The following is a 7825-nucleotide window of genomic DNA, read 5'->3' on the forward strand; positions in this document are numbered from 1 at the left end:
TACTAACTATCAAGTTTTTCTATTTTTAATATGTCACATGACTATCCATTATGTTAGTTGATATATGTACAATCCCTTAGTTAATTTGGTGAATAATTATTTATTCATAATGATTTACACATAAGTTCTTTTGTAAGAATTACTTAGAAACGTAAACCATTAGATTTTCCAAAACTCTCATATCAATAATAATGAAAATGCCATTAACTTAGACCCTTGAATTCTAGATCACATGTTCCACAATCCGTTTGATGTGAAATTTTATATTATGCTTATGTATCATAAATTAACCATACATGTTAAATTTCTGCTCTCAACCTAATTGACAAATCAGCTCCTTAACTGTTGATTTTGGTGTCCATCGAGTAAAGAAACCTCGTAAGCAGTCGTAGTAGGATATTTTCCTTCATATGAACGACTTGGATTGCCCATAATATGGACCAAGTGTGAAATATGAAGACCCCACTTGGGTAATCTTTTTCTTATGTGCAAAGTTATCCTTTCGAGGCCTATTTACCCCTTATAAATTTGGATATTCCGATTTAACCACTTCTTGCCTTTTGTCGCAGCTTAAATTTGGATCACACTTTGATCTCATATGACTAAAAGGTTATATAAAATTTAGACCCCGATTTATAATCTTACATCATTGAATGTTGAAGCCAGTTCATTCCTTTTAGTGCAAAAGGTGAAATTTCAGACTTGGGCATTTTCCACCATTGATCAACTACCAAATTTTGTTCAATCTTTTGCCTATCCTGACTACATATTTTTTTTCAAAATTGGGCCTTGATCATTAAGTGTGGACCGTTAATTGAGATCAAGTTCATTTTGGCACCCATGAGAAAAATTTTCACGATAGGCCAATTTAAATTTTAGATTGCTAAGAAATTATATACCCCATCTCTATTTGACGACCTTGACACACTCGACGAATTAGATTTAAAGAAAGATCGCTAGAAAAGATCAAATTTGATAAATCCAATCCAAGTGGGATGTGAAACACATCCTCTCACACGCCCACTCTTTATAAAAAGGGGTGTGTGTCCCTTCACCACCCACACGTCCAACTTTCCCAATGCCCAAGGAAGAGAGAGAGAGAGAGAGAGAGAGAGAGAGAAAGAGAGAGAGAGAGATATAGAAAGAGAGAAAGAGAAAGAGAGAGAAAGAGGAAGAAGAATTCTAGACGCCATCATCCTTTTCCTTCTCCATGCAGATGGTGTCTCCCTCTTGCTCAAGCAATGTCATGGTTTATGTAAATGCTTTCCTACTTCAAGATCTACCTACGGTTTAGATCTAAAGCTAAGGTGAGGGATTCCTTTAAACTTACATTAATTTGAGTTGAAATGATTTATCTTATTTTTATATGCTTACATATTATGTGAATTCTCCATGCAATTGATTGATTTACCATTATCAATTATTTATCCTTTGAGAATTATGGTTAAGATATGATTTTAATTATGCGTGATCTTTATGAATTCATGTGGAGTGATGGATACAAGCCTTGCCCTTTGTCAAATTTGAGAATGACGCGTGCTTCCACCCTATATTGAGTTAGCTTTTGCTCCCCTCCCCTTATTTTGTTGAGTTAACCTATTTGATACTCTTCTCTTCTATTAAGATAGTTTAATGCTACTTTTCTCCTTTATTAGGTTAGCCCTATGCTACCTCCCTTTATGGCTTGGGCATGTGTCTTAAAATTTCAAAACTCCTATGGTTCAATTTATTTTCCCTTTGGTGCAAGTGATATGTTAAAGGTCTCATAACTAATGATTTAAATATTTTATCATGGACTAGTGCGCTCTGGGTAGTGACCTTCTTGGTCGACACGTAATTCCATGAATATTAGATAGTGGTGTAAAAATTGATGTAAGTAATTCGCAATGCGTGTTATATCACTTCCGAGATTGGATGTCACAAATAGTCGCTCTATGAACAAATCATGTCACATAATTCATCGGATTCATCTGTTGTGCCACCTCAAAGTGTTCATGTAAATCAATGGTAGTGTTGGACATGCCAACAAATCTCCGTAGTGTAAGAATGCAGGGCGAGCTGAGTTTTCTATGAATTATATTCCACATTGTGATGATCACTACGTATGATAGACCACACATACTTTGCTAGGCATACATTCATATATATATATTGGTTGCGCATACTGATACCGCTCATAGTAGTAGAGTACGAGACGTATCGAAACCTTGACATTACTTTTATCAATCTCTTGAATTATTGTTAATCTTAAAGGATAACCATCACTATGAGTAAGGCATTGACCCTCCCCAACCGTACAGATGATGCAGGTGATGTGCAGATTGAAGACATGGATGACAATCCTCCTATGGAAGATTATTTTAGATAAATAAAGAGAAAACTTATATTTAGTTTTGTTTATTTCTACTACAAGCTTTAATAATGTAATAAGCTCCCATTGAGAGGGCATTTGATAATTTGTTGAGTTCTTTTAATCTAATGGAATAATAAATACGGTTGATTTTACTCTTGTGAATGGTTATCTTCGTGAATGTAACTGGATGTGATCAAAATGGAAAGAAAATCAAGGTAAGATTTTGAAGCATCCAAATCTTTAATTATTAACACCCGAAATTCTCAGGCACGAGTATTTACTTGAGCCATGAAAATTCAAGATGTTACATCGAGGGCAAAGTTAAGCATCTGTATTACTAACCTTTGAACGCTAATTGATCGTTGAATCGGGGGCAGACACTGAAGTGGCCAAGCCAACCTCTACACTGGTCAAGATAAAATATGGTGGCTAGCATATTGTCGATGATCTGAAATATGTGAATCTTGGCTCTCAAGAAGAGCCTTGCCCGATGTACATCAACGGTAATATTCCATTAGTTGAGGTTGATAAGTGCATGATCTCTTAAAGGAATTCAAATATATCTTTCCTAGCCATATTAAAAAAATCTTTGGCCTAGACCCCAAGGTGGTCATCCACAAGTTTAATATCTTTAAAGAGAAGAAGCCTGTTAAACATTCATAATGGCACTCCCACCCCAAGTTGACCTCATAGATCAAGGAAGACGTCAAGAAGCTCATCTTTGCATGATTCATTCAAAAGGTCAAATACCCTCAATGGATCTCCATCATTATTCCCTTTAAGAAAAAGAACAAACAAATAAGGTTAATGTGTAGACTTCCACGACCTCAAAAAAGCTTGTCCCAATGACGAGTTTCCATGTTGATCGTAGAACTTCTAATCAACAACACCATTGGATAGTCTTTCACATCCTTCATGGATAGCTATTTTGAATATAATTAGATCCAAATTACCTTAAAAGAATGAGGAGGCCATGACCTTCCATACTCTGATTGTCATCTTTAGCCACAGAGTAATGCTTTTCAACCTCAAGAATGTTGTGACCTAACAACGTGTAATAACACAAAAAATTTCGAGCATAAGTACACAAGTGCTCGCCCACATGTATATTTTAGTGTAAATTCTTATTCGGAGAAAACACTCATATATACTTGCGCATGTACTGACACTTACCCACAGATACACACTATAATAAGCTTCAAACATTATATATCCTAGTATTTTTTTACTATTCATCTAATCAACCCTTAAAAGAGCTTGTTATCACCAAACTAAAATATCTGATCATCCGCTTCACACTTGGACCACACAATCGTAGAGAATCGGCCTTGGGATCATCACATTCATCTATATATAAATGTAACCATCTAAGATTATAACCCATTCATGTTACCCGTTATCCATGTATAAGCCTGACCTACTGTTAGAACATGATCTAATAACCCCACTCCCGAATAAATGTATATTCACACACATGTATACATCCCAAGCTTACATATCATAATACAACTAATCTATCACCAATCCAAACTATTAAGAATAGTCTTCATGGATAAAATAAGCTACCTAACCATTGATTTTTAAATTGGACTATTACATTAACTTGAAATAAACAAAGGACACTTCTAGGCTATTTAGATTTGATCATGAATGATTCTAAACCTTTCACCATGATCCTGATAGATTGATGAGCATTCTACAATGTTAAAGTCTAATTCTGATAGCTACAAGCACCTCACTAATCATCTAGAGTTTTCTACAATGTATATGTACTCACCCAACATTAATCCTTAGAAAATCCATTTTTGAAAATCCGATCGTGATGGACATTTAACCCGTGCTTATGCAACTTAGTTGAACCATACATCTTAAATCTTGGAGTCTAAGGGCCTGTTTGTTAACGTTGAATTTTTACACTTAACACGGATTTTGGAAAATATTCCATGTTTAGTGGTGTTTGTTAACGCGGAAGAATGAAAGCACTCCACCATTTTATGTTGAATTTTTTTCGTAATAGTAGTCTAGCTTAATGGGGAATCAAGAATGCGGTCCATGATTTTTTTATTTTTTTTAATCCAAAATTGTCCTCTGCGACAAAGATTTTCTCCCTTGCGTTATACACATACCAACTTTTAACATGGGGCACTTCTCTGAGCCCACCATGATTTATGTATTAGAACCACTCCATCTATCAACTTTTTTATATCATTCTAAAGCATGATCCGAAAAAAGGTTCACATTCAAAGCTCAAGTCAACCACACCACATAAAGTAGTGGGACAAGAATGACTACCGTTAAAACCTTCCTGATGTCTACCATGAAGCTTATTTGCCATCAAATATCTTTATAAGGTCACACAGACCTGGATGAAGGAAAAACAAAAAAATCAGCTTGATCAGAACCTTATGTGGCCTCTAAAAGTTTTAAATGATAGGCACCCAATTCCCACAGTTTCTTGTAGTGTGGCCCGCTTAAACATTATATTTGCCTTATTTTTTGTCTTAATTTCTAAAATAATATGAAAAAAATGAATGAACAATATGGATAAAACATATATATCATGGTATGACCCAGAAAGCCCTTAATTGTCCATATTTAGGTAAATCTTTGTGGGGTAGTATGCAATCCCCTTTTAGATTTGAGGTGCAAATTATATGCAAATGCCTTTCACAGGAAGTTCCTGCGCGTTGGAATCTTAGGTGGAGCCTACCATTATGTTTGTGAGAAATCTAATATGTCCATTCGTGTTTTGAGATCATTTTAAGACTTGAGACAAAAAATGAGGAGGATACAAGGCTTAAGTGGGCCGCACTAAAGGAAAAGGTGGGTAGGAAAATTCCTATCATTGAAACCTCCTCGAGGTCAACAATGATGTTTACATGTCACCAATACGGTTCATAATGGCATTCCTAGTGAGATGAACTCAAACCACAAATATTATCATGATTGAAAACTTCCGTGGCCTTACGAATATTTTAATTATAGGCATCCAATCCTCACATTTTCAGCCCATTTGAGTATTGGATATGGCTCATTTTTAACATTAGGTCCTAAAATGATCTCACAAAATGGATGGACAGGGTGGATTTCACACAAACATCACGGTGGGCCCCACCTAGATTTTCAATGGTAGACTTCCTAGGAAAGGCTTTTCCATGAAATCTGGCTCACACCTGGGGCCTAATGTGATATATGTGACTACATCAATACCATCCATCTATATTGAAAGCTTATTTTAGGGTATGATCTAAAAAATAAATTAGCTTCAAATCTTAGATGGACCTTTGTACAGGAAATAGTGGTGATTGACCATTTAAAAATTCTTTTGGGCCACAAAAGCTTTGGATCATGTTGATATTTATGTCATCCCTTCATCTAGCTGTTTGTGACCTTTTCAATAAGTTGGATGACAAATAAACATTTTAATGAAATTCATGGAGTTTTTAAAGGTAGGGAGGGATTCAATCATAATTGTTTCATATGGGTAGGTGTGTCAAATTAATATGTTTCAAAGATTCTAGACGTTAGTTAACAAACAAGTTATTCTTGATTCATTATTAGTTTCTGACTTCAAATTTAGATTTCAGATTTAGACGTTAGATTCAGACTTCAGATTTCAGATTTAACAAATGGGCCCTAACTGTAACATCCTGAATTTTTGTGGCCTGACTGCATACTCGTACTTGAGAATTCTGGGTGTTAATAATGTATAAATTAGATGCTTTAAAAATTGCACCCTATATTTTATTTTTTTCCATTTAGATCACACCCAATTACATTCAGAAAGGTAGCCATTCACGAGAATGAAATCGGCTGTATTTATTATTTCATTAGAGTGAAAAGAGATGAACTTTCTAATAGCCTCTCAAATGGGAGCTTATTACATTATTGAATTCGTAGCGGAAATATAAATAAAATTAAGTTATAAAACTATCTTCTTATTCATTCAGTGTAATCTTCCATGAAGGGATGGTTCTCTGGGTCTTCAATCTGTATATCACTTGTATCATCTATATGGTTGGAAAGGGGCAATGCCCTACTCATAGTGATGGTTATCCTTTAAGATTAATAATAATTTAAGAGATTCATAAGAGTAACATAAGGGTTCTGATACGTCTCATATTCCACTACTACAAGGGGTATCGGTATGCGCAAAACAACCTACATGAGATGCATGTCTAGCAAAGTATATGCGGTGCATCACACTTAGCGATCATCACAATGTAGAAAATAATTTAGAGCTATCCGACTCGCCTTGCATCCCATACTATGGAGATTCGTTAGTATGTCCAACGATAATGTGGATTTACACAAACATCCCAAAGAAGTAGAATATATGGATCGGATGAATTACGTGAAAAGATTTGTTCATGGAGCAACTATTTGCGACATCCAATCCCAAAAGTGATATAACACACATTTTGAATTACTTAAATCGATTTATGCACCACTATCCAAAATTCATGAAATTACTTGTCGACCAAGGAGGCCGCTACCCAAACCGCATTACGTCCATAATATTTATTTGATTGCTAGAAGTAGGATTTTCAACATAATACTTGTACCAAAGAGGAATATAAATTGAATCATGGGAGCTGTGGATTTCTAAGACACATGCCCAAGCCTTATAGGGAGGTAGCACAAGACTAACATAATAAATGAGAAGAGTAGTAATAAGCTAACTCAATAAAAGAGAAGAGTAATGATAGGCTAACTCAAATAAAGAAGAGAGTAGTAATGACTAATTCAACAAAAGAGAAGAGTAGCAATGACTAACTTAATAAAAGAGAAGAGTAGCAATGACTAATGTTCACAACCCCAACTGTAGGGTCGTGATGTAGTAATAATCTCGATAAGACCGATGTCGAATCCACAGGGACTAATCTCGTGTGTTTTCTAAGAGGAACTAGAACTAGAATTAGAAGAATATGAAAAACTTAATCTAGAATATATGAGAGAACAATTGTGAATAACTTAATGAAAAAGTAATGAAATTCAAAAGTGGGAAACTAGGGTTTCTAAGGATCCACTTGTAAAGATCAGAGAGATCTATGCTTGATTCACAAACACAACTGGAATCAGAGTCCCATCTTCATCCAATTGTAGGATATCTTATCAAAAATCAAATCTGAACTTCCTTTGATCTAGTTCTCAATAGATGAGAGCTATTAAAACTAAAAGTGATTCCATCACAAAACCATGCCCATGAGATAAAACAAACAACAAAATTTACCAATCCACAACCAATCTGAGAGAATTGTGAGAGTTAGGGAGGATTCCATCATCCAATCATGCCCAGGAGATGATGGTGAACAACAAGATTTTCTAAAATCACAATCTCAATAATGAAAAGAATCTACTCAAAGATATCGCAGATCCATTGTAATTTAAGTCACATCATATCATTAAAAACTAAAAGTATTCCTTAAAATCAAACTAAAATTAAAAAGAGTTCAACAACATGAATCAAAA

Source organism: Magnolia sinica, chromosome 13 (assembly GCF_029962835.1).
Source record: "Magnolia sinica isolate HGM2019 chromosome 13, MsV1, whole genome shotgun sequence".
In the NCBI taxonomy this organism is placed as follows: Eukaryota; Viridiplantae; Streptophyta; class Magnoliopsida; order Magnoliales; family Magnoliaceae; genus Magnolia; species Magnolia sinica.